Below are 24,890 nucleotides of genomic sequence, written 5' to 3'. Positions count from 1 at the left end.
CAAAAATGCTGCATCTTTGTATATCCGAAGATAAAGAAGACAGACCTCAGCACACTGACAGGTGAACACCATGAAGCCTCCTGGTCTGGTCTTAATCAGATATGGCCATGTGGTCCAGATGTTTATATACTTATCTTTTGGCATATTTTCAATTCAAACCACACATAACTGTAACAGGAAGAAATTCTGTTATAAAAAAATTTAGTTTAACAGCTTCTGTATCGAATTAGAAGTACAGAAGTAAAGAGCAGGAAGAATCCTGTTCTTTAACTTAGACTGTTTATTTCATCTTATGGATTGTAAAGCAATACAATATGTACAGTTATTATGCCCATATCACCATGAAAATATGGAGGTTTCAGAGGTTAAGTAATCTCTTTGCTGGGAAAATTAATAATTAAATATCCTTGGTAGAGGGACATTTTCAGGACCAATCAGAGTGACTAATATACAAAATATTTTTGGATTAAAAAATAACTGTACAACTTTAAAAGGAAACAATTAATTGATTTGTTACACCAAAGTTTTGGAGGCCCACCTCACCATCTGTGTTCCTTGTATGGATGAGACCAAGGTTGGTAAAGGCTTCTTTACTAAAGACCACTTCATCACAAGGGCATGTGATGAGCTTGGGCATGAGCTGGCTGAGGTCCAGCCCATCCTCTCTCTTCAGCCCTTTACAGTCTATAACCAGCAACATCTAACAGAGAGCGTAGCACTGAATTGACCTCATTCATTCCTCCATAGTGCAGCTTCAGATATCTAGAGACCAGAGCAATCAAAGCTACTAAATCAAAGACAAGCAGATTCTAAATGGAAAGTGCAGACCAAAGACACTTCCCCACTGCTGTTGGGAAGTAAGAAACCCTCCCACCCCAGACACCATCTGGGGGAGGAGAGACAAGAAGATGTCTCCTTAAATACAGGAAAACCAGTCTCAGCAGGGAGCTTCAACTAGAGTTGACAAGATAATTATTACCATAAACCCGAGCTAACTTGGGGGACAAATTTTAAATGGGAGAGTCTGTGTTAATTTTGTGGAACTTTCAATCCATGCAAACACCACTTGCTACTGCACAAGATGAAATCAGTTATAAAAATAGTGAATATTACATTTATGCATATTTGAATTCTAGAGGACACATTTTCAAGCCCACTACAGAAAGAAAATATGTGTATCTTTCCCTGTTTTTAGATGCACAGAGTTGTCACCTCCATGAACTCTTTCTAATTCTTGCAGCTCAAAATTACTGCTGTGTCTCTTCAATCTGTAAAAACTTTCTTATTGTCTCTAAAATGGAGGTTTCTTGAGAGCAAGTATTGTGTCTTTTCTTCAATGTCTCTATAAGGTCAAGTAAAGACATAGAGAAGGAGTATAACAAACATTGGATAAGAAATGAATGCATGAACAAATGCTGAAAATCACTATGCAGTTGGTGATACTGAGTGGGGAAGGGAGGTGGGGGCAAAATCTGACTAATCCCCCTCGGCACAGACTGAGGTGGAGTGAGGAGTCAGAGACACACCAGCCAAAGGATCCAAATAGAAAATGCCTTCAAGCCCACTCCGGGAGGGTCAGATTACATTCAATCTCTGCACAAAGCTGTACCTCAGAAGCTCCTCCAAGGTGAGAAAAAACTGACAGCACTGCTCTCAGGAGTTCTACTGAAGGATGTGGATAGACAGTAATACTTCTCAAATAGCTGTATTTCTACTCCCCGGTGACTCATTCTGGCCAATGAAACATGGGTGGTGTCACCTGTGTCACTTCTGAGTGGAGGCATGAAATGCCCAAATGTGACTCTCTAGTCTCTCTCTTTTTCCTGCCCCAGAGGCTGCATGTTCCAGATGGTGCATGTGCAAGAGCCTCACTGACCACAAACATCTGTACGTTGTGATGAGTGTGCGTGTGTCTGTATATGAGTGTGTGTGTATGTGTGCATTTGTGTCTGTGTGTGTGTATTTATATATGTGTGTATTTGTGAGATTTGGGGGTCACTTTATCCAGCAGCAGAGCAGAGTCTCTTCTGAAGGATATAAAGGAGAAAGAAGACTTGAAAAGAAGATAGAATCTGTCACATGAAGCAGGTACTTTCCTGGATCTCCCCTTCCTTCCGTGTCTTCATCCCAAGCTGTTCCGTCTCACCTTGTTTCCTCTATTGGGCTTGGTTGTTTCTCAGTCACCATTTCTGATTGACCAACAACTAGATCTAAGTCCAGTTTAAGAGCACCCACCCCTGGTACATCTCCTGTTCCCTTTACATCACTCTGTGCTGACAGTCAGGCTCAGTTTCCCGAATTTGTCTCTTAGCATCTTGACCTTCATCCTTAAACAGCTCTTCTTTCCTCTGAGTTAGTCAGTTCATCATCTTTGATCCTGTTTTTACCTTCCACCAATCCTGTACTAATGAAAAGGCAACATGTACTTTCTAAGCCCCCTAAGTCTTTTCTTGATTTTCTGAACAAATTTGATTCCTGGATTTAGTGTTCCATGCACTTAACAACGGAGAAGGCAATGGCACCCCACTCCTGTACTCTTGCCTGGAAAATCCCATGGACGCAGGAGCCTGGTAGGCTGCAGTCCATGGGGTCGCTAAGAGTGGGACACGACTGAACAACTTCCCTTTCACTTTTCACTTTCATGCGTTGGAGAAGGAAATGGCAACCCACTCCAGTGTTCTTGCCTGGAGAATCCCAGGGACGGGGGAGCCTGGTGAGCTGCCGTCTATGGGGTCGCACAGAGTCGGACACAACTGAAGCGACTTAGCAGCAGCAGCAGCAGCCCTTAATAAACTACTTCACCTTTGGTTAAGAAATGATTTTGCTCAATATTTTTTTACTCATCTCAAGAAAATGGCTGTTTCAAAACCTATATCCCTGTGAGCACAGCCCTAGGGCTTCCCTCATGGGACTTGGAAAGGGCTGGTGTAAGGAGAGGCTGGAAAGTGAAGCTTCATTAGCTTCATGATTAATCCACCTCTGCTCAGAGTTGATGTAATGACCAACTCCAGAGCTATTGACCTCCTGTGGGTGGTCATTCTTAAGCCTCTTAAACCCAAGATTAGTGCCACTGGGATGGCCCTCATAGTTCAAAGGCTGAGTGGTTGCTCAGACTTGAACTCTATGAACTGATGCTCTATTGTACATGGAGCTTTGGTGCAGCTGAGTCCAGGCTGCAGATCAGGATAAGAACACTGGAAACACAGCAAAATGTGCTCCTCCTTTAACATCTAAAAGTCTGTGAACAGATTCTCTTTTCCTTATCATCGAATCCTTCTGCACCTGGGCATGCTCTCCAAGGCTCCTACAGGCTGCAGGCATCTGCTGAGGCCCTGCCAAGGCCCAGGATTGGAGTGAGGCCTGTTCCTGTGTATAAGCTCTGTATTTCTACTCTCTATAAGTTAATAGATGCTCAGTTCAGTTCAGTTCAGTCTCCCAGTCGTGTCCAACTCTTTGCGACCCCATGCATCGCAGCACGCCAGGCCTCCCTGTCCATCACCAACTCCCAGAGTTCACTCAAACTCATGTCCATCGAGTCGGTGATGCCATCCAGCCATCTCATCCTCTGTCGTCCCCTTCTCCTCCTGCCCTCAATCCCTCCCAGCATTAGGGTCTTTTCCAATGAGTCAGCTCTTTGCATCAGGCGGCCAAAGTATTGGAGTTTCAGCTTCAACATCAGTCCTTCCAAAGAACACCCAGGACTGATCTCCTTTAGAATGGACTGGTTGGATCTCCTTGCAGTCCAAAGGACTCTCAAGAGTCTTCTCCAACACCACAGTTCAAAAGCATCAATTCTTCGGCGCTCAGCTTTCTTCACAGTCCAACTCTCACATCCATACATGACCACTGGAAAAGCCATAGCCTTGACTAATAGATGCTCAGCTAATGTTTATTGAATGACTGAATGGTACTATTCTAGACTTTTAAAAGAAAGTATCTTAAATATAAAGAAATAGTTCTGAGAACATCATTTAGCTAATTGATACCTTTTTTTTTTTTTTAAGTCAAATGCTTTCAGCAATTAACAGGGCAAAATTTGATTTTCTTTTTTTTTTTTTTAATTTTATTTTATTTTTTAAATTTACAATATTCTATTGGTTTTGCCATATATCAAAATTAATCCACCACAGATATACATGTGTTCCCCATCCTGAACCCGCCTCCCTCCTCCCTCCACAAACCATCCCTCTGGGTCGTCCCAGTGCACCAGCCCCAAGCATCCAGTATCATGCATCGAACCTGGACTGGCATCTCGTTTCATACATGATATTTTACATGTTTCAATGCCATTCTCCCAGATCTTCCCACCCTCTCCCTCTCCCACAGAGTCCAAAGACTATTCTATACATCAGTGTCTCTTTTGCTGTCTCGTATACAGGGTTATTGTTACCATCTTTCTAAATTCCATATATATGCGTTAGTATACTGTATTGGTGTTTTTCTTTCTGGCTTGCTTCACTCTGTATAATAGGTTCCAGTTTCATCCACCTCATTAGAACTGATTCAAATGTACTCTTTTTAATGGCTGAGTAATACTCCATTGTGTATATGTACCATAGCTTTCTTATCCATTCATCTGCTGATGGACATCTAGGTTGCTTCCATGTCCTGGCTATTATAAACAGTGCTGCGATGAACATTGAGGTCCATGTGTCTCTTTCAATTCTGGTTTCCTCGGTGTGTATGCCCAGCAGTGGGATTGCTGGATCATAAGGCAGTTCTATTTCCAGTTTTTTAAGGAATCTCCACACTGTTCTCCATAGTGGCTGTACTAGTTTGCATTCCCACCAACAGTGTAAGAGGGTTCCCTTTTCTCCACACCCTCTCCAGCATTTATTGCTTGTAGACTTTTGGATCGCAGCCATTCTGACTGGCATGAAATGGTACCTCATATTGGTTTTGATTTGCATTTCTCTGATAATGAGTGATGTTGAGCATCTTTTCATGTGTTTGTTAGCCATCTGTATGTCTTCTTTGGAGAAATGTCTATTTAGTTCTTTGGCCCATTTTTTGATTGGGTCATTTATTTTTCTGGAACTGAGCTGTAGGAGTTGCTTTTATATTTTTGAGATTAGTTGTCAGTTGCTTCATTTCCTATTATTTTCTCCCATTCTGAAGGCTGTCTTTTCACCTTGCTTAAAATTTCCTTTGTTGTGCAGAAGCTTTTAAGTTTAATTAGGTCCCATTTGTTTATTTTTGCTTTTATTTCCAATATTCTGGGAGGTGGGTCATAGAGGATCCTGCTGTTATGTGTGTCGGAGAGTGTTTTGCCTATGTTCTCCTCTAAGAGTTTTATAATTTCTGGTCTGACATTTAGATCTTTAGTCCATTTTGAATTTATTTTTGTGTATGGTGTTAGAAAGTGTTCTAGTTTCATTCTTTTACAGGTGGTTGACCAATTTTCCCAGCACCACTTGTTAAAGAGATTGTGTTTAATCCATTGTATATTCTTGCCTCCTTTGTCAAAGATAAGGTGTCCATATGTGCATGGATTTATCTCTGGGCTTTCTATTTTGTTCCATTGATCTATATTTCTGTCTTTTGTGCCAGTACCATACTGTCTTGATAAATGTGGCTTTGTAGTAGAGCTTGAAGTCAGGCAGGTTGATTCCTCCAGTTCCATTCTTCTTTCTCAAGATAGCTTTGGCTATTCAAGGCTTTTTGTATTTCCATACAAATTATGAAATTATTTGTTCTAATTCTGTGAAGAATACCCTTGGTAGCTTGATAGGGGTTGCACTGAATCTATAAATTGCTTTGGGTAGTATGCTCATTTTCATTATATTGATTCTTCCAATCCATGAACATGGTATATTTCTCCATCTATTAGTGTCCTCTTTGATTTCTTTCACCAGTGTTTTATAGTTTTCTATATATAGGTCTTTAGTTTCTTTAGGTAGACATATTCCTAAGTATTTTATTCTTTTCATTGCAATGATGAATGGAATTGTTTCCTTAATTTCTCTTTCTGTTTTCTCATTATTAGTGTATAGGAATGCAAGGGATTTCTGTGTGTTGATTTTATATCCTGCAACTTTACTATATTCATTGATTAGCTCTAGTAATTTTCTCGTGGAGTCTTTAGGGTTTTCTATGTAGAGGATCATGTCATCTGCAAACAGTGAGAGTTTCACTTCTTCTTTTCCAATTTGGATTCCTTTTATTTCTTTTTCTGCTCTGATTGCTGTGGCCTAAACTTCCAAAACTATGTTGAATAGTAATGGTGAAAGTGGGCACCCTTCTCTTGTTCCTGACTTTAGAGGAAATGCTTTCAATACCATTGAGGATAATGTTTGCTGTGGGTTTATCATATATAGCTTTTACTATGTTGAGGTATGTTCCTTCTATTCCTGCTTTCTGGAGAGTTCCTATCATAAATGGATGTTGAATTTTGTCAAAGGCTTTCTCTGCATCTATTGAGATAATCATATGGTTTTTATTTGTCAATTTGTCAATGTGGTGTATTACATTGATTGATTTGCGGATATTGAAGAATCGTTGCATCCCTGGGATAAAGCCCACTTGGTCATGGTGTATGACCTTTTTAATGTGTTGTTGGATTCTGATTGCTAGAATTTTGTTAAGGATTTTTGCATCTATGTTCATTTGTGATATTGGCTTGTAGTTTTCTTTTTTTGTGGCATCTTTGTCAGGTTTTGGTATAAGGGTGATGGTGGCCTCATAGAATGAGTTTGAAAGTTTACCTTCCTCTGCAATTTTCTGGAAGAGTTTGAGCAGGATCGGTGTTAGCTCTTCTCTAAATTTTTGGTAGAATTCAGCTGTGAAGCTGTCTGGACCTGGGCTTCTGTTTGCTGGAAGATTTCTGATTACAGTTTCAATTTCCATGCTTGTGATGGGTCTGTTAAGATTTTCTATTTCTTCCTGGTTCAGCTTTGGAAAGTTGTACTTTTCTAAGAATTTGTCCATTTCTTCGACGTTGTCCATTTTATTGGCATATAATTGTTGATAGTAGTCTCTTATGATCCTTTGTATTTCTGTGTTGTCTGTTGTGATCTCTCCATTTTCGTTTCTAATTTTATTGATTTGATTTTTCTCCCTTTGTTTCTTGATGAGTCTGGCTAATGGTTTGTCAGTTTTATTTATCCTTTCAAAGAACCAGCTTTTGGCTATGTTGATTTTTGCTATGGTCTCTTTTGTTTCTTTTGCATTTGTTTCTGCCCTAATTTTTAAGATTTCTTTCCTTCTACTAACCCTGGGATTCTTCATTTCTTCCTTTTCTAGTTGCTTTAGGTGTAGAGTTAGGTTATTTATTTGACTTTTTTCTTGTTTCTTGAGGTATGCCTGTATTGCTATGAACTTTCCCCTTAGCACTGCTTTTACAGTGTCCCACAGGTTTGGGGTTGTTGTGTTTTCATTTTCATTCGTTTCTATGCAAATTTTGATTTCTTTTTTGATTTCTTCTGTGATTTGTTGGTTATTCAGCAGCGTGTTGTTCAGCCTCCATATGTTGGAATTTTTAATAGTTTTTCTCCTGTAATTGAGATCTAATCTTACTGCATTGTGGTCAGTAAAGATGCTTGGAATGATTTCTATTTTTTTGAATTTACCAAGGCTAGCTTTATGGCCCAGGATGTGATCTATCCTGGAGAAGGTTCCGTGTGCACTTGAGAAAAAGGCGAAATTCATTGTTTTGGGATGAAATGTCCTATAGATATCAATTAGGTCTAACTGGTCTATTGTATCATTTAAAGTTTGTGTTTCCTTGTTAATTTTCTGTTTAGTTGATCTATCCATAGGTGTGAGTGGGGTATTAAAGTCTCCCACTATTATTGTGTTATTGTTAATTTCTCCTTTCATACTTGTTAGCATTTGTCTTACATATTGCTGTGCTCCTATGTTGGGTGCATATATATTTATAATTGTTATATCTTCTTCTTGGATTGATCATTTGATCATTATGTAGTGACCTTCTTTGTCTCTTTTCACAGCCTTTGTTTTAAAGTCTATTTTATCTGATATGAGTATTGCTACTCCTGCTTTCTTTTGGTCCCTATTTGCATGGAAAATCTTTTTCCAGCCCTTCACTTTCAGTCTGTATGTGTCCCATGTTTTGAGGTGGGTCTCTTGTAGACAACATATGTAGGGGTCTTGTTTTTGTATCCATTCAGCCAGTCTTTGTCTTTTGGTTGGGGCATTCAACCCATTTATGTTTAAGGTAATTATTGATAAGTATGATCCCGTTGCCATTTACTTTATTGTTTTGGGTTCGAATTTATACACCGTTTTTGTGTTTCCTGTCTAGAGAATATCCTTTAGTATTTGTTGGAGAGCTGGTTTGGTGGTGCTGAATTCTCTCGGCTTTTGCTTATCTGTAAAGTTTTTGATTTCCCCTTCATATTTAAATGAGATCCTTGCTGGGTACAGTAATCTGGGCTGTAGGTTATTTTCTTTCATCATTTTAAGTATGTCTTGCCATTCCCTCTTGGCTTGAAGAGTTTCTATTGAAAGATTAGCTGTTATCCTTATGGGAATTCCCTTGTGTGTTATTTGTTGTTTTTCCCTGGCTGCTTTTAATATTTGTTCTTTGTGTTTGATCTTTGTTGATTTGATTAGTATGTGTCTTGGGGTGTTTCGCCTTGGGTTTATCCTGTTTGGGACTCTCTGGGTTTCTTGGACTTGAGTGATTATTTCCTTCCCCATTTTAGGGAAGTTTTCAACTATTATTTCCTCAAGTATTTTCTCATGGTCTTTCTTTTTGTCTTCTTCTTCTGGGACCCCTATGATTCGAATGTTGTAGCGTTTAATATTGTCCTGGAGGTCTCTGAGATTGTCCTCATTTCTTTTAATTCGTTTTTCTTTTTTCCTCTCTGATTCATTTATTTCTACCATTCTATCTTCTAATTCACTAATCCTATCTTCTGCCTCTGTTATTCTACTATTTGTTGCCTCCAGAGTGTTTTTCATCTCATTTATTGCATTATTCATCATATATTGACTCTTTTTTATTTCTTCTAGGTCCTTGTTAAACCTTTCTTGCATCTTCTCAATCCTTGTCTCCAGGCTATTTATCTGTGATTCCATTTTGATTTCAAGATTTTGGATCAATTTCACTATCATTATTTGGAATTCTTTATCAGGTAGATTCCCTATCTCTTCCTCTTTTGTTTGGTTTGGTGGGCATTTATCCTGTTCCTTTATCTGCTGGGTATTCCTCTGTCTCTTCATCTTGTTTAAATTGCTGAGTTTGGGGTGTCCTTTCTGTATTCTGGCAGTTTGTGGAATTCTCTTTATTGTGGCGTTTCCTCACTGTGTGTGGGTTTGTACAGGTGGCTTGTCAAGGTTTCTTGATTAGGGAAGCTTGTGTCAGTGTTCTGGTGGGTGGACCTGGATTTCTTCTCTCTGGAGTGCAATGCAGTGTCCAGTAATGAGTTATGAGATGTCTATGGTTTTGGAGTGACTTTGGTCAGCCTGTATCTTGGAGCTCAGGGCTGTGCTCCTGTGTTGCTGGAGAATTTGCTTGGTATGTCTCACCCTGGAACTTGTTGGCCCTTGTGTGGTGCTTGGTTTCAGTGTAGGTATGGAGGCGTTTGATGAGCTCCTGTCAATTAATGTTCCCTGGAGTCAGGAGTTCCCTGGAGTCAGGGTTTGGACTTAAGCCTCCTACTTCCAGTTATCGGTCTTATTTTTACAGTAGTCTCAAAACTTCTCCTTCTATACAGCACTATTGATAAAACATCTAGTTGAAGCCCAATGCCACAGAAGTAGCTGCAGGTTCTTTGGAGTCAAAAAGGTACAGTCACTGGCTAAGGAAACTTTTTAGTCCTCTGGTTATATGTGAAAGCAACTGAAGACCCCATAGGTTTAAGTTTCATTTGCTGCAAGAAGTATTTTCCTCCTGACTGCAGAGTTCTCAAAATTTGATTTTCAAAAAGAAGGTGCATATCACCACCAGATACATCACAACAAACTCTGAAAATCTCTATCTCTAAGGATACACAAGACAAACCACAACACACACACATGTCTTCTTATTAAGTCTTAATCAGAACCAACAGAGGAAACAGGGTATTGGGATGATTTATCATTTGGCAGTTTTTCAATTAAAACCACACAGGAATGTCACAGGATGAAAATTTGCAATTAAAAAAGTACAGCTGCACCATCTATATGATATAAGGAAGGAGATGAGGTGCAGAAAGAGTTCTTTGGCTTATAATAACAGACAGACTAATTAGTTTTTCACTTTGTGAAAGGAGAGTCCTCTGGGGCTGATCTTGAAGGATGCTGTAGAGACCAGGACAACTTGACTGTTCTGTACAACAGTTAGAACTGTGAACTGATGATTTTGGATAATGATGTGCTTTGATTTTTTTTTCTCTTTACGTTTTGTGAATCTACTGTAGGTTTTTACATTTTTATTGCCACATGGTTCACATAAAATATCTTGTAGACACAGTAGCCTCTATTACACTGATAACAAATTAATTTCAATCACATACAAAAGCTCTACCTTTTGATCCTCTCCCTACACTTTCTGTTTTTGATGTCAGAATTTACCTTTCTTTATATTGTATATCACTAACAAAATATTTTTCTCTACAGTTATTTTAATACTTCCCCCTAGACTAGAGCTAACTGGTTAACACACTACTATATTCAGTGTTAGAGTATTCTGTATTGGATTACACATTTACATTTACAAGTCTGTTGTAAAATTTCACTTCTTTCATGTAATAATTAACATCCTTCATTTAGCTTGAAGAACTCCCCTCAGCAATCTTGTAAGACAAACCTGTGTTGGTGAACTCCCTCAACTGTTGTTTGTTTGGGAACGTCTTTATCTCGTCTTCATTTCTGAAAGACAACCTTCCTGAGAAAAGTATTCTTGGCTGGCAGGTTTACTTTCTTCAGTTTGAATATATCATCCCTTTCTCTCCTGGCTTGACAGGTTTCTTCTCAGAAGTCCACTGATATTCTTAAGGGAATTCCTTTTTTGTGAGCATTTGCTTTTCTCTCGATGCTTCTAAAATTCTCTTTGTCTTGATTATAAACAATGTGTCTTGGAGACGATCATTTTGAGTGAACTCTGAGAGGTGACCTATTAGCTACATGAACTTGGAGGCCTAAGTCTCATCAGATGTGTAACTTATCTGGTATTATTTCTTTAAGTACAATCTCTGTCCCTTTCCCCTCCTCTCCTCCTTCTGGGACTCCAATAATGTGCAGGTTGTTACTGTGAATGTTATCCCAAAGTTCGCACAGGTTCTTTCACACTTTTTCATTCTTTTTGCTTCTTTGTCCTCTGGCTGGCTAATTTCAATTTTCTTGTCTTGTGCCTCAAAGATTTTTATGCTGTTGCTGGTGCTTTCTGTAGCATTTTTTTATTTTGTGCATTTCATTCATTGTAATCTTAAGCAACAGAATTTCTGTTTGGTTCCTTCTCTTTTTGTGCCTCATTGCACAGCTTGAGGGATCTCTTTTTTTGCCTCTTGCACAGTTGCCTGACCAGGATAGAATACAGGCACAGCAGTGAAAGCATCAAATCCTAACCACTAAACCAACAGCAAACTCCCTGGTTGCTTCCGTTTTTATGATTTCAGTCTCTATACAGAAAAAACAAAAAATGGAATTTATTCTGCAGAGCAACTCAGAGCCTATGCACAACTACTCTGTGCTCTAGGACCCGCAAACTGCTAATAGGAGCCGGCATGCTACAAGTACTGAAGCCTGTGCACCTAGAGCCTGTGCTCCACAACAGGAGAAGCCCCCACACAGTGAGGCCTGCTGTCCACAAAGAAGAGTAGTGCCTGCTTGCCACAACTAGAGAAAGCCCATGTGTGTCAACAAAGACCCAGTGAGACCAAAAATTGAAAACAATAATAATAATAAATAACTTTTTAATCTTATTTTGTTCACATATTCTTTCCCTGGATTTGATTGTTTATCTGCATTTTTTGGAGCTCCCTGAGCTTCTTGGTGGATATACTTTATTTCTTTCATCATATGTCATTTATTTCATCACTTTCCAGTGGTGAACAGCCATGTGAGCTGCCCTGGGAGAAGTCCTGGGCATCTTCCCATCTCCAAGCACAGCCTAGAACTATGAAGACTGCAAACGTGACTGTAGGTCGGAGCCCTGGACACCATGCAGAGCCATCAGCCAGGAACTGGGTGGGTTCAACTCACAACCAGGCCATCACTCTCAGGTCTTAGATTAGTTCAGCAGCCTCTCCACATGTTCATAATGGAATTGAGGGGGAAGGGGGTGTTGTGAAATGTAATCTTTACTTGGCCACTCCTACGTGACAGCTCTCTCTACCCTGAAGAATCACAGCAGGATCACGTTTACTTTTTCAGTAGTAACCAGATTAAAGGAATCTTGAAACAATTTGTTTTCAGAGGAGCCCATTAGTCTGAAATTCTTCCTTTAAGAATTCAGTCATATCAGACCCCTCCATCCACATCTTTGAAACGTAAATAGACAACGTACCTGATTTTCACATCTATCTCTTCTTCTGGATCCCCTCTGTCTAGGTCTCACTTTCTTGCCCTCTTGCCCCACATGGATGCAGGGTGTGGGTGAGCACCAATTTGCCATCCATCAACTTAGAGAATGAACTGATATAATTTGCTCAAAGGGATAGATAATTGGACAGACAAGAAATGGCAATGTTCTGAAGAAACAGTAGGCAGGGATGGAAAGAATGGATTCATAAGGATTTGGACTAGACATGGGAGAAGAGCAAGGAGGAATCTATATCTGCTTGAGGAATAAACAGATAAAGTAACCTAGGGAATGAGAGATGAAAAGGCAGACGTAGTTACCTAGAGTTAGAGTTTTAATTGACCCATGAACACTTGAGCAGAATAAGGAAAGCTGTATCCATTCTCTCCCACCAGCAAATTCCCACTTTGAAACCCACACAGAAGTCTGGTGACCAAGAACAGGTTAAAAACAGGTGATGTGACATCTCAGGGAAGAACATACAGGAATGTTCAGGATTGGGTTTTTTCCATGAGTTTGTGAAATGAAAATATCTCCTGCCATATCAATAAACAAGAAATGTCACAGCCATCAATGATTTCTGGTCTCCAAATGTGAATGAGGGCTCCCAAAACTGATCCAGGGGATGCTGCCACCCCCCATGGTGATTGCTGAGGAGCTGGGGGAAAGCAAGAAGCAACCACCTGCCACTCCTTAAGGTGAGCCGGGAAACAGGGTTGGCCCCAGATAGCTGAGCTGCATATGGAAAAATTGAATCCAGTGAGACCAGAGGCTTGCATCTTCCCATACATACATAGAACGCTACATTCCTTAACTTGGTACCTGGTCTTTGATCTTCAGACTGCCTGCTCCCTTTGTTGCAAAATTGCATACAGCCTGACTTCCCCTGCTGCCTCTTTGGAGCAGTTTTCTCAGAGCTACTGAGATTCTATATCTCCAGGGCTTGAAGTCTTAAGCATTCCCACCAAATAAAATAATTCTACAGGTTCTGACTATACTTTTTGGTCAACAAAGTCATCTTGCTAGGACGGAGGGTATGAATGTGGACCAAGTTTAGATACTTTTTCTAAGTAAGAGTGACCCAGAGCATCTGTGTTCCTGGGCTAAGTCATGGCCTCATTAGCCTTTGAAGAAGGTGAGAAAACAGGGCAGTGCACTCATCGTGTATTTCCTTTGAGGAAAATGGTGTCTGCGGACCAATCCTCTAAAATCATTTGACATGGAACGTGGTAATTATTAACAAAGCAAAAAAAGCCACTTTATTCAGAATATTTCATTTTGAGCAATTTCCATATAACACAATCACAAGTCACCACTACTCTATTGAATACAGACAATTAGAATATCTGAGGCATTATCTTGTATTTAATACAAATCACAGGAAAGTCACTCTGCAAGTTTCAGGGGCACTGAGTTTAACATCATCGTATCCAGGGTCCCTTTTCTCCCCCTGGAGCAGCCGGGGCTCTCTTCTCCTTCCCCAGGATCAGCTTCCTCTCTAAAGACATTCAGAGAAGAGCCTGAAATAGTAAAGAAAACTATGATTAGAACTGAGACAAGGGGACCAAACAGTGCGGTGGAAGCTAGTTAAGCAAGTTGTGATAACAAACCATCCCTGGGACCCAGGTGTGGGCAGGGAAACTCAGACTATTTCATGTCAGTTACAATGAGGATGGATCCCAGCTGTCCTCTCAGATCCAGTCCATGTGGTCTCTGGGACTTCAGCTCCTGTGGAAACCCTGCATCACAGGAGACCTGTGCTCACACAGGAGGTATGTGAAGATCTGCCTTCAGGCTACACAATCAGCAATGAAATGCCCAGGAATTGTAAGAGCATAACAATGAATTTAAATGTTCTCCTTTCACAACTGACAAACGTGAAATCACAATTAGATGGAGAGTGGAGACAGGAAAATTCTGAGTTCCTCAATCACAAACCAACTCTGCTCTTAGTAGCCTTGATGCATGTTCCTAAATGTCCACAAAGAGTATCACGGGTGCAGCCACAGATGGCCCCTCCCAGGGACCACACAGGCCCTCAGATGGAGAAATGCTCCTTTCCAGAGAAAGAATGTTTTCTCTTGACCACTAAAATATCTGGAGGAAATTAGACCTTAGCTGATCACAAACTCTGAATCAATTGTTAGGTAGTTAGAATGGGAAAAAGGAGTCCAGAATAGCGGTGGCTAAAAGACAAAGAAGAGAAAAACCCACGAAAATAGAACAAAAGAAGGTCCAAGGACTGGAATGAGAACCTCAGGTGAAACAAAGAGCCCTCCTGGCTAGCCCAGTTTACATAGAGTAGGCTCAGGGGAGGAGACAAAAACATATAAAAAGAAGAGCCAAAACTGAGCCTCTATCATCACCTCTCTTTGCTTCTTTTGGGTCAACCTGCCCTCACACCTCAAGGATGTATTTTCCTTTGCTTGCCAAATAAAACTGAGCTATAACTGAGCTGTAACTCTGGTCCATCTGCCACTTTAAATTTTTGCTGTAGTGAGACAGAACCAAGGAAATCACACACTCCCCCGACACAATGATCCACCAACATGGCTTAATGTTAAGGCCGCCATATACCATAGACTCTGTACATGTCATTGCAACCTTATAAACAGAGCTAATCTTAAATTACCAGAATGCCTCACAAATTTCAATACTGCAATAGTTTTTAAATCTCTATCTTTCATATACAGGACAGCACTGAGATGTTATAAAAAACACTTGTCTATTTTTGGATTTCATAAATATGCTCAATTAATCTATAAGCGATCTATTTCTTTTGGCCACTACACAATGCTTGTGGGATCTTAGTTCCTTCACCAGGGATTGAACCCAGGCCATAGCAGTGAAAGTGCAGAGTCCTAACCACTGGATTACCAGAAAAGTCCCTAATCTATACATTTTAATGCAAGCATATCACATATAAAGTGAAAATTTATGTTGCATTATAGAGCTGCAGCTGCTGCTAAGTCACATCAGCTATGTCCGATTCTGTGTGACCCCGTGGATGGCAACCCACCAGGCTGCTCTGTCCCTGGGATTCTCCAGGCAAGAATACTGGAGTGGGTTGCCGTTTCCTTCTCCAATGCATGAAAGTGAAAAGTGAAAGTGAAGTTGCTCAGTCGGGTGCAACTCTTCACGACCCCATGGACTGTAGCCTACCAGGCTCCTCCATCCATGGGATTTTCCAGGCAAAAGTACAGGAGTGGGTCGCCATTCCCTTCTCCATGCATTGCTGCTGCTGCTGCTAAGTCACTTCAGTCGTGTCTGACTCTGTGCGACCCCATAGATGGCAGCCCACCAGGCTCCTCTGTCCCTGGGATTCTCCAGGCAAGAATACTGGAGTGGGTTGCCATTGCATTCTCCATCTCCATACATTATGGAGACATAAATGCTAAAAATACAGTGATTCCTCATCCCCAAGGAGTCTGACATCGTTAAAGATAGCATATGGTTGTGAAGTGAAGTGCTAGTTATTCAGCTGTGTCTGACTCTTTGCAACCCTATGAACTGTAACCTATCAGGCCCTTCTGTCCATGGGATTCTCCAGGCAAGAATACTGGAGAGGGTAGCCATTCCCTTCTCCAGGGGATCTTCCTGATCCAGGGATCAAACCCCAGTCTCCTGCATTGCAGGCAGATTCTTTACCACCTGAGCCACCAGGGAAGCCCATCAAAAGCATGAGATTGCCCATGTTTTGAAACTGTAGAGAGGCTTGGCCTTGAGGAGCTCAAATTCACACTTTCCTGGACAGAGACCAAAGATTACAGGGGATCAGCTAATCCCACTCACCTGTCTGAGACCTCATCCCATCTTCCTTCTTTGGGAGCACTTCTTCCTCACTCCCCTGAGAGGAAGGAGGAGCCCCAGGCACTGGTACCTCTTCAGCATCATTGTAATCCTCACCAGGGGCATCAGTCCTCTGATCTGGGGCTTCTGAGGGCAGAGCAAGGGTCAGATGAAACCACAGTAAGGGGGTTGGTCTGGGAAATACCTAAGATCCCTCCTGACCCAGAATTTCTGAGCTGCTAAATAGAGGCACCAGTCACTCCTTGTTTCAAAAGATTTTTTTCTCTGAGACCATGTTTCATTTTGATGTGTCCATAAACCAAAACATGATTTTGCATATCTTAATATTTCCTGATTGAAAATATATATCTCAAAGCAACTCTCCCACCATTGAACATTACTAAAATATTTTGACAAACTGTGCTTTACAGATGTTATTTTTAAAACCAGTGTGTGTCACTTGTGATTCTGAACACAGACAGCCCAGCCCCAAATGTGAGACATCACAGAACAGCCAGAGAAGGAGAAGGACAGACCCAATCTGGACACAAGGGATCCCTCTGGTCCATCAAAGGAAGACTGTTCCCGTTACATATCCTCTCTATGAGGAGGGACTCTCCTCCCAACACTCAGCTGAAGCAGGTCCACCTCTATTACCTGGAGCAGATCTGGAGTCATGGCTGTCCTCACCATCTGACAGGAAGCCTAAAGTGGAGAAAAACATCACACAGCACACAGAATGACCCTCCCACACCCACAGGGCCTGAGTTACAGCTGAGAAGGGACAGGTCTGGCTCCTGCAGTGTAGATGAAGGCTGGGGGCTCAGAGGGCTGTGAGAGGCCATCCTGCCACTTTGAAGGAGCCACCTCTGTGAGCCTGGGGCATGAGTGGAGTCTGCTGATGCTGAGAAGACATGCACAGCCAGTGAGTGGTGACAACCAGAAGTCCAAGGAGGGAAGGCAGAGACACCCACCTGGGCTGCCCAGAAGACACTCCTTCCGTGTTGCAAGGTCATCAAGCTCCTCATACATGGCTTCAGCAAGAGCATCTTCATAGCTAGATAAGGCTGAGAGATGCTCAGCAGGTCAGAGATGCTGCCCCAAACACCCCGATCCAACAGGCCCACCCTTCATCTCCCCTGTGCTCACACAGGGCTGCCTGAACCTCGGCATTGTCTCCCACTCCATGTACTGTTTTGGCACCTTCTCCCCTGTCACCTGAATCCACAGTTCAGCCCCAACTCTTTTTGGTCTCATAAGAGAGGCCATGACTTATGAGAGTTCACGCCCCAGTCCTAAGAACCTCTGTCTATTCAACCCTTAGAGCTCAGCATGGAGCATATTGAGTTCTGCAGACTCAGAACAGAGACCTGGCCCAGGTTCCCCTGCTCACACCTGCCCCATCTCCTGCCTCCACATACTCTCCCTGGTCCCCAGTTCCCCCTGCAGCCCACCTCTGCGCTCTGCTCTCCATCTGAGCAGCTGAGTCACCAGGATGACGAAGACCAGGAAGAGAAGGGCCCCCAGGATGAGGCAGAGGACCCCAGGCAGGGAGAAGATGCCAGGGAGAGGATTTGAGGTTGTTCTGGTCCCTAAGGAGAACAGGCAAGAGGGCTGGAGAAGGTCCTGGGCACAGAGAAACCCCCTGTGCCAGCATTTCCAGGGAGCTCCGGACAATGATATCCCAGCCTCAGACCCAAGTGCACTGACAGTGACTGGGGTTCTCCAGGTCTCATCCTGAGACAAGTCAACTCCACTCCAGCTGAGGCAGAGCTGGGGATTATCAGGGAGATGCCCTGTCGAGATAGCTTCTGAAGACCCAGCTCTTCCCTTCTCCTTGGGCTTCAGGAGACAGAGTGTCAAACAGTCCTGGGACCTGCACCTCACAGATGAGGAGCAACACTCAAGGACAGGTGGGAGAACCTTAGAATCTGCACCATGGGAACCAGACTCACTTGGATTCTGGGTATGACAACCTTCTGACCCTGGGAACCAAAGCAGGGGATTTCCCCAAAGTAATGCCCCGACTCCTCCCCACCAGCCAGGGCTCCTCAGGCTCTTTCCTCTCCTGAGCTGTCAGAGAGCCCACAGAACAGGTCCCCAGTATTTGAGTATTCTCCCCTGCTTGTGGATGGACCACAGTACCTGCTGTACCCAGAGGCAATGTTGTCCTTGCACCTAAAGAGAAAAACAGGAGTCTGGAGCAGGGTGATTGGCCAGAATGCGGGGCAGTTCATTTTTCCCTCCTGAGCCTGAAATCACCCCTCAGTCTCCACAACATCAATGTCCAGTCCTCCTGGCTCCCCCATCCTAGATCAGGGCTCCAGGACCAGGACACTGTCTGAACACAAACTCCCCACCACCCCCAGCCCAGCCCACTGCCCCTGCACTGCCCCAGCTCACCCAGGGTGGACCCCGAGTCCCTCACTCACCAGAGCACCTCACACCAGCATCCTCCTCATGCTTGCAGGCGCTCTGCCCCCAGGGCTCCGCAGCACAGTCTCACAAGGACTCCCAGCCCCCGCACTGCACCTCGTCCAGCTAGATGCTTCCATTTCCAGGGCCAAACCCTGCAGCCCGCACGGCTTCCAGGGCCGGGCCACAGCCCAGCTGCTGACACACCACCTCGGCCTCTGCCAGGCTCCAGGAGTCATCACACACGGTGCCCCAGGAACCGCTGTGCCACACCTCCACCCGCCCTGAGCACTCGGTGTCTCCTTCCGAGTCTCAGCTTCTCTCTGTCTGAAAAGGCAGCAGCCCCTCCTGTGACTCCCCTGGTGGGAGGAAGGAGCCCCTGGGAGCCACAGGGGAGGAGGCGGGGCTAACACACCTGTGCAGGGGGCAGCAGTTGGACAGCTCTTGGGTCTTCTTCCTGCACACAACAGGGAAACAGTGGATCAGGAACAGCTGAGGGTGGTCCTGTCCCCAAATAATATTATCTAAGGTCCTTGGCTCAATCCAAATAACAGGTGTAAACAGAGGCTCATTATCTACTGGGCTGAGACATTCACTGCATCTTAGCACCAGTTCAAAAAACTTTCTCTATTTACTTGTTTACCAGTCTCCACATCGCACAACAAAAGCAAACAAACAGACACAGAGATACACAAACACACACATGCACATTTTGTAGAGTCAATTTCAACTCATCCCTTAGATTGGAAAATATAAAATCACTCTAACAACACCCTACAGGGTTGGGACAGACACAAAAACAGACAGTAAGTCACCTGCACACGAGATATAGGCTTCCTCCTTTGGAGAGCAAGAACTGTATTTCCAAGGGTCAGAAGGACACTGCCAGAGAGAGGTATCAGTTTTCTGACACCGGATTCCATCTACCCACCGGGGTCTAGAACCTTTCCTAAGAGCAACAGAAGAGTTGAGGGTTCCACTGTCCCCACAGCCAGGCTCTCTGCAGATCATGGACAAGGTGATGTCTTCCACTGGGCTGCAGCAGACGCTGCCCCAGGTCCCATTGTAGAAAACTTCCAGCCTCCCAGCACACTGCTGGTCCTCATTCACCATCCTGAGGGCCAGGAACTCTGATTGAAATAGGAGGAGACAGGACACAGTTAGCACTCTGCTCAGTGCTCTGGGTTTTCCTCTCCTCAAGAAACTGTGACCATAAATTCCTGACCCTGCTGAGGAGGAGATACCCACTAGGTGACAACACTGAAGACAAGATTTGTCTCCAGTTCAACTGACTTTGTCCTTTAACGTCTGTCTTTCTACTTCTACTACAATGATGTAGTGGATACGAACAGAGAGGAAGACCAACCTGGACTTCTATAGGGAGAGGAGATGAATCATTCTTCCTGACAAAACCTCTAAAAAAGTATGTGAAAGGGAAGTGATATGGATATTGGGGAAGTGGGCAGAATATTGAACCACAATTGTCTAAGTCTTAATCCCTGGAAGCTGTCAATGTTACCTTTCAAGAGAGACTTTCCAGATATTTTTAAGACTAGAAACTTAGGACCTTGGGATGGTGATATTAACCTGCAACATTATGCATTAACCAAGTAAACCCAATGTAATCATATTCTTGGGCTTCCCTGGTAGTTCAGATGGTAAATAATCTGCTACAATGCAGTAGCCCCAGGTTCGATCCCTGGGTCAGAAAGATCCCCTGGAGAAGGGAATGGTAACCCACCCCAGTATTCTTTCCTGGAGAATTCCATGGACAAGAGAACCTGGTGGGCTACAGTCCGTGGGGTCACAAAGGGACAGACATGACTGAAAAATTCAACATGCATACACACAATAACATCCTTAGACCTACCATCTGCAAAACTGGAGTTCTCTTTTTGACTGTGTTTAGAGACCTTTTAGAACTAACACTCAAAAAAGATGTCCTTTTCATTATAGGGGACTGGAATGCAAAAGTAGGAAATCAAGAAACACCTGGAGTAACAGGCAAATTTGGCCTTGGAATATGGAAGGAAGCAGGGCAAAGACTAAGAGAGTTTTGCAAAGAAAATGCACTGGTCATAACAAACACCCTCTTCCAACAACACAAGAGAAGACTCTACACATGGACATCTCCAGATGGTCAACACCGAAATGAGATTGATTATATTCTTTGCAGCCAAAGATGGAGAAGCTCTATACAGTCAACAAAAACAAGAGCAGGAGCTGACTGTGGCTCAGATCATGAACTCCTTATTACCAAATTCTTAAATTGAAGAAAGTAGGGAAAACCACTCGACCATTCAGGTATGACCTAAATCAAATCCCTTATGATTATACAGTGGAAGTGAGAAATAGATTTAAGGGCCTTGATCGGATAGATAGAGTGCCTGATGAACTGTGGAATGAGGTTCGTGACATTGTACAGGAGACAGAGATCAAGACCATCCCCATGGAAAAGAAATGCAAAAAGCAAACTGGCTGTCTGGGGAGGCCTTACAAATAGCTGTGAAAAGAAGAGAAGCGAAAAGCAAAGGAGAAAAGGAAAGATATAAGCATCTGAATGCAGAGATCCAAAGACTAGCAAGAAGAGATAAGAAAGCCTTCCTCAGTGATCAATGCAAAGAAATAGAGGAAAACAACAGAATGGGAAAGACTAGAGATCTCTTCAAGAAAATCAAAGATACCAAAGGAACATTTCATGCAAAGATGGGCTCGATAAAGGACAGAAATGGTATGGACCTAACAGAAGCAGAAGATACTAAGAAGAGATGGCAAGAATACACAGAACTGTACAAAAAAGATCTTCATGACCCAGATAATCATGATGGTGTGATCACTGACCTAGAGCCAGACATCCTGGAATGTGAAGTCAAGTGGGCCTTAGAAAGCATCACTACGAACAAAGCTAGTGGAGGTGATGGAATTCCAGTTGAGCTATTTCAAACCCTGAAAGATGATGCGGTGAAAGTGCTGCACTCAATATGCCAGCAAATTTGGAAAACTCAGCAGTGGCCACAGGACTGGAAAAGGTCACTTTTCATTCCAATCCCAAAGAAAGGCAATGCCAAAGAATGCTCAAACTACCACACAATTGCACTCATCTCACATGCTAGAAAAATAATGCTCAAAATTCTCCAAGCCAGGCTTCAGCAATACGTGAACCATGAACTTCCAGATGTTCAAGCTGGTTTTAGAAAAGGCAGAGGAACCAGACATCAAATTGCCAACATCCGCTGGATCATGGAAAAAGCAAGAGAGTTCCAGAAAAACGTCTATTTCTGCTTTATTGACTATGCCAAAGCCTTTGGCTGTGTGGGTCACGATAAACTCTGGAAAGTTCTGAAAGAGATGGGAATACCAGACCACCTGACCTGCCTCTTGAGAAACCCGTATGCAGGTCAGGAAGCAACAGTTAGAACTGGACATGGAACAGCATACTGGTTCCAAATAGGAAAAGGAGTATGTCAAGGCTGTATATTGTCACCCTGCTTATTTAGCTTCTATGCAGAGTACATCATGAGAAACGCTGGACTGGAAGAAACACAAGCTGGAATCAAGATTGCCAGGAGAAATATCAATAACCTCAGTTATGCAGATGAAACCACCCTTATGGCAGACAGTGAAGAGGAACTAAAAAGCCTTTGATGAAAGTGAAAGTGGAGAGTGAAAAAGTTGGCTTAAAGCTCAACATTCAGAAAACAAAGATCATGGCATCTGGTCCCATCATTTCATGGGAAATAGATGGGGAAACATTGGAAACAGTGTCAGACTTTATTTTTCTGGGCTCCAAAATCACTGCAGATGGTGACTGCAGCCATGAAATTAAAAGACGCTTACTCCTTGGAAGGAAAGTTATGACCAACCTAGATAGCATATTCAAAAGCAGAGACATTACTTTGCCAACAAAGGTCTGTCTAGTCAAGGCTATGGTTTTTCCTGTGGTCATGTATGGATGTGAGAGTTGGACTGTGAAGAAGGCTAAGCACTGAAGAATTGATGCTTTTGAACAGTGGTGTTGGAGAAGATTCTTGAGAGTCCCTTGGACTGCAAGGAGATCCAACCAGTCCATTCTGAAGGAGATCAGTCCTGGGATTTCTTTGGAGGGAATGATGCTAAAGCTGAAACTCCAGTACTTTGGCCACCTCATGTGAAGAGTTGACTCATTGGAAAAGACTCTGATGCTGGGAGGGATTGGGGGCAGGAGGAGAAGGGGACGACAGAGGATGAGATGGCTGGATGGCATCACTGACTCGATGGACATGAGTCTCAGTGAACTCCGAGAGTTGGTGATGGACAGGGAGGCCTGGCGTGCTGTGATTCATGGGGTCACAAAGAGTCGGACATGACTGAGCAACTGAACTGAACTGAACAGAGGAAATTGAGACATGCAGGAAAGGTCAGAGGAGAGAATGTTGTCTGAAGAAGAAGAAAGAGGGCTCTGAGACAAGAAATGAGGCCACACTGAAGCCAGGAAAGGCTGGGAAAGGAGTCCTCCCCAGACCCTTCAGGAAGAACGCAGCCCTGTGGACACTGGGATGTTGGCCCACGGAGAGCCTCATCAGACTCCTAGCATACAGAACTGAATAGAGTAAGATTGTGCTTTCATTACAACATCTACAGGATCTCCAGACTGTACTACCACAGGGAACAGAGGAAAGAGCCCTACTTTCACATGGAAACTGTGAGAAACGGCTCTGCCACGAAACACTGGTGAGAAGAAAGGACCAGAATCTCAGCTGATGCAGGAGGAAGTGAAAGCACCTCCTCTTCAGGTCTGCTGAAAAGTCAGGCTCAATGGGAGGAAGCCGCCATCTCTGGTCCTTTCAGCATCTCTCCCTCAGGGCTTAGACCCCTGTACTCCAGGGTTCTACCCATCCCCCAGACTGTGGACAGTGTGCAGCACAGACCTGAGCAGATGACCCCCACATCCTCCTGTGTCTGCAGTAGTGCTGCCCCCAGCCCCGAGAAGGGCACCTCCACACGTGGGACTCCTTTCTTGTGCAATTCAGGTCGTCCAGCCAGATGAGCCCTGAGCCCGCTCCGAAGTGAGCAGACCCCATGGCATTGAGGGCTTCTCCACAGCCCTCAATAAGGCTGCACACCACGTGGGTATCGCCCAGGTCCCAGCCGTCATCACAGATGGTGTCCCAGGAGCCCTGGTCAAGGATTTCCGCTCTCCCGGCGCAGTGACTGCCCCCGTCCACCAGGCGGAACTGTCTGCTGCCTGAGGAGAGAGAATTGGGACAGTGGGGTGGTGACCCCAGGGGTTGAGAAGGGTCTTCTGTCCTGTGGGACCCTCACCTGAGCAGTAGGGGGCGCTCTCCTCTGAGGCCGCAGAGCCTGCTGGTTCCGAGCGGGAATCGTTGGACTGGGGCAGCACCTGGGCCTGGTTTCCTGCAGAAACAGCAATGATCAGAGGGCTGGGAGGGTTGGAAGTTCTTAAACATATCTGCAAAATCTTTACTGTCATATCCACTGAGAATTCAGATCTATGACTCCTCTTGAAGCTTTGCTGACCTTCGTGAATTCCTAGTAACCAATAGAAGTGAGTGAAAGTAATGTTCAGTTCAGTTCAGTCGCTCAGTCGTGTCCGACTCTTTGCGACCCCATGAATCGCAGCACGCCAGGCCTCCCTGTCCCTCACCAACTCCTGGAGTTCACTCAAACTCACGTCCATCGAGTGGGTGATGCCATCCAGCCATCTCATCCTCTGTCGTCCCCTTCTCCTCCTGCCCTCAATCCCTCCCAGCATCAGTCTTTTCCAATGAGTCAACTCTTCTCATGAGGTGGCGAAAGTAATGTTAGGTAGGTAGAATAGGAAGAAAGAGTCCAAAATGGCGGTGGCTAAAAGACAGGGAAGGGAAAAGCCTGCGAAAATAGAACAAAAGAAGGTCCGAGGACTGGAGTGAGGACCTCAGGTAAAACAAACAACACTCTTGGCTGGCCCAATTTACCTAAGACAGGCCCAGGGAGAAAAAAAAAAAAAAAAAAACATATAAAAAGAGGAGCCAAAGCTAGCTCACTTGCTCTCTCTCCCACTCACTGGGGCGCTCTTCTCTTTGCGTCTTTGGATCAACGTGCCCTCATGCCTCGAAGATGGATTTTCCTGCTATCTTCTAAATAAAATAGAGCTGTAACACTGATTTGTCTAAGAGCTATAACATGGTCCATTCGAGACCTGAGAGCTATAACACGGTCTATCCAAGACCCGAGAGCTGTG

General features: G+C 43.6%; 1 pseudogene; it reads right to left on the bottom strand.

Moving 5' to 3' along the window:
- Nucleotides 1-13,841: 13,841 nt before the first annotated feature.
- LOC113893395 lies at nt 13,842-24,140 on the bottom strand (annotated as a pseudogene).
- Between the last annotated feature and the right edge of the window lie 750 nt (nt 24,141-24,890).

Source organism: Bos indicus x Bos taurus, chromosome 5 (genome assembly GCF_003369695.1).
Source record: "Bos indicus x Bos taurus breed Angus x Brahman F1 hybrid chromosome 5, Bos_hybrid_MaternalHap_v2.0, whole genome shotgun sequence".
Classification (NCBI taxonomy): domain Eukaryota; kingdom Metazoa; phylum Chordata; class Mammalia; order Artiodactyla; family Bovidae; genus Bos; species Bos indicus x Bos taurus.
Note: the sequence above shows the minus strand (reverse complement) of the source record. Positions and strands in the feature narration are given on the sequence as shown.